General features: G+C 41.2%; 1 non-coding gene across 1 annotated transcript; it reads right to left on the bottom strand.

The window, feature by feature from the left end:
• Positions 1-1029: 1029 nt before the first annotated feature.
• Trnas-uga lies at positions 1030-1104 on the bottom strand. Its single transcript has one exon. It is a non-coding gene; the product is annotated as a tRNA-Ser (tRNA).
• Positions 1105-3392: the final 2288 nt, after the last annotated feature.

Below are 3392 nucleotides of genomic sequence, written 5' to 3'. Positions count from 1 at the left end.
AATACATCGCACCTGCACCTGAAATAATCCGTCTTCTAGGGATGATTTAACTTCCGCGCACTGCTCCTCTAGCTTTTATTGTCTGCTACTACAGTCGACGCTACCCTTTTGTTACAATGAATCACCATCACTTGAATCCAAACATACAGTCTGCTTACACTTTCTCTACCTTTTGTTCTAGCTTACAACCTCAAGAAATAACACTTCTATTATATTCCTTAGTGAGTGAGAATTTGTTTTAGTTAAGATCATTTTTAAGATCAGTAAACAATTGGTTCATACTTCAGAATAAACGCTCTGAGTCTTATTGTAATGCTAGTAAACATTCGGTGCAAATTTTCCAAGACTGACTGCAACATAATGTTATTACGTACTCGCACCGCCTACTGTAAGTACCTAGACATCTGACACTGTTTGTGTATCAGTTTTCAATTACAGCTGAGCACTAATCTCAAATACAGACCCACACTTCCCTTCAAAATTATCGATAATTATACAGAGTCCGCCAGAAAAATGAATACACCCTTTGTCAGGTTCTATCGAGAGATCGATATTGTTGTTCGATTTGAGTCATGAGTGTGTTTAGTACGGTCTTTGGCTCAACAGATGTTAGTACTTTCATCTCGGTATTCAGAAAACACAATGGTTCGGGCACGCTTGACATTCGAGTAACGAAAATGTATTGTGAAGTGGTTTTTCAAGTATGATAATGCCGTTGAAGTGCAACGTCACTGGAGACGGGAGTTTGAAACAGAACTACCAACCTGCTTAGTAATTAAACGTATCACTGTCAAGTTTTAATTGCATAGGACGATTTGCGATATCCACAAAGGAAGATCAGGAAGACAGCATACAGCTACAAGTCCTGCATCGGCGGCTCTCGTGTTGGAAACGTTTGTTAATTTTCCACAGAAGTCTGCTTCGCAATGTGCACATGAAGTGGGGGTTAGCAGTACTAGTCCAGAATGAGATTTTCACTCTGCAGCGGAGTGTGCGCTGATATGAAGCATCCTGGCAGTTTAAAACTGTTTGCCGGACCGAGACTCGAACTCGGGACCATTGCCATTCACGGGCAAGTGCTCTACCAACTGAGCTACCCAAGCACGACTCACGCCCCGTCCTCACAGCTTCACTTCTGCCAGTACCTCGTCTCCTACCTTCCAAACTTTGCAGAAGCTCTCCTGCGAACATTGCAGAACTAGCACTCCTGAAAGAAAGGATATTGCGGACACATGGCTTAGCCAGAGCCTGGCAGAAGTGAAGCTGTGAGGATGGGGCGTGAGTCGTGCTTGGGTAGCTCAGTTGGTAGAGCACTTGCCTGAGAAAGGCAAAGGCCCCGAGTTCGAGTCTTGGTGCGGCACACAGTTTTAATCTGCCAGGAAGTTTCATAGCAGTACCAATGTACGAAGAATTCTGAAATCTGCAAAGTGGAAAGTTTACATTCCACGATTACTGCACGCGATTAATGGTGACGATCCTGATCGCCGAATCCAATATTGCGAAGGGCATCAGCAAATGGTGATTAATGAGGAACAATTTGTGACGAAGAAGAGTGGAGTGACAAGGCACAATTTAAACTTAATGGAACCGTGAAAAGGCATAACAGTTTGTACTGGGCACCGGAAAATCCGCATGTTTATGTGGATAAAACAGTCTATCTACCAGGGGTTCACGTGTGGTGTGGACTATCATCTAGAGGCTTAGCAGGACCCTTTTTCTTTTATGCTACTGTCACTGGAAAAGGGTACCTGGAAATGTTATGCACCTCAATTTTGCCGGGTATACGTGCGCTTTATGGAGCTGATGAAGTGGTCTTCTACCAACAGGTCGGTGCGCCACCACACTACCACCTAGCTGTACGAGCTTTCCTAGATGACAATTTTCCGGGGCATTGGATTGGACGAAGAGGGCCCATTGAGTTCCCTTCACGGTCGCCAGATCTAACACCTATGGACTTGTGGGAAACTGTGAAAAATAACGTCTACTGACACAAGCAACGCATGCAGGAGGAACTTCGCCGGGGGATTACAGCGACATGTGCAGCGGTTTCCACTGACGTAGTTGCCGCGACCGCTCATCGTTCTGTTACTGCGTATAGCCGCCAGCGGTGAACATTTTGAACATTTAAAGTAACCATGTGCTAAACTAAAGGTTATACAACATGTGCGATCAATTATTATATGTGAAATAAACACATAAGTAATACTTTTCCTTTCTTACAGTGAGTATACATTTTTTCTGGCGGTCTCGATATTTTGGGATTTTCCGCAAAGCTCGATAGCAACTCGGTTTTCAAATCATCCTTATATCATAATTAGGCAGATTCTTTTTTTTTTTGATCAGAGTAAACCATTTGATCAACAATTACATAAAAAGTCTTAGTTTTTACCTTAGACCTTATTTCGGGCGCGATTTTACATCATCCTTACCCGTATCTTCCACGCCGTACTCTGACAGCTTACATACGACTGCAGTGCTATGTACTCTGGCCAGAGAGTTTCGCTTTCTGTTCTGAAACTGCTAGACTTGTGCGATGCCGCTACTCTTCTCTAAAAATCTTGCGTACAAGTACATTAATACCGTGCTTCCAAAAATTAGGTCACTACTCTGAAACTCCAAACAAACAAAAGCCATTATTACTTAATTTTGCAGGGCGCATGTACTAAAATTATGACGTTGCAGGATTTGTCTTTGTTCTTGATAGCAGAAGTATTTGTTCATTAACACGCGTACATATAAGAATTTCAAATTCTTAGCAGAAATATTGGCAACTGTCATCGGTTGATGGCTAAACGTTCGTCCGCTTATGATACTTCCATTTTACCGTTAAAAAATACTTTCTCAAATGCGACTGTGATTCACGTACAGAATAGGGCTTCAGACTCTTGCTACAATTCATAATAAAAAAACTAACATTCCACTCATTCTGCATTTTCACTTTTCTCCCCCACTCGAGATACAACATGAATTCTATTGTAGTTGCTTCCAACGTTACGAATTTCCAGAACATAAGAAAAAAACACGAATCTCATTCTACCAAAATCACGAAGTTAACAATATATAATTATCACAGATAATTCTGTACAAGGAGTAAACAGCTAATTTACCCAACGGAGAGGTCATCTGAATAAAATTACTTCTATGGTACGTTGACTACAATAAATTGTTGTTCCTTCTCCATTGCTAATGAAATCTAAAAAGGCGCTTAGATTAAATATTTATGAATAATTAAAATTTTCCCATACCAAGCGTTATGGTCTTCGAACTTTGACTTGAAGAGATGTAATCAGCTTGAAATTATCCTTTCCATTTGTCGTTGGATCTGATCAAATTTCGGGGAATTTTAGATTCGTGAGCAAAATCATTTCAACCTGGATTACAGTACATTGTGA

Source organism: Schistocerca americana, chromosome 7 (genome assembly GCF_021461395.2).
Source record: "Schistocerca americana isolate TAMUIC-IGC-003095 chromosome 7, iqSchAmer2.1, whole genome shotgun sequence".
NCBI lineage: Eukaryota > Metazoa > Arthropoda > Insecta > Orthoptera > Acrididae > Schistocerca > Schistocerca americana.
Note: the sequence above shows the minus strand (reverse complement) of the source record. Positions and strands in the feature narration are given on the sequence as shown.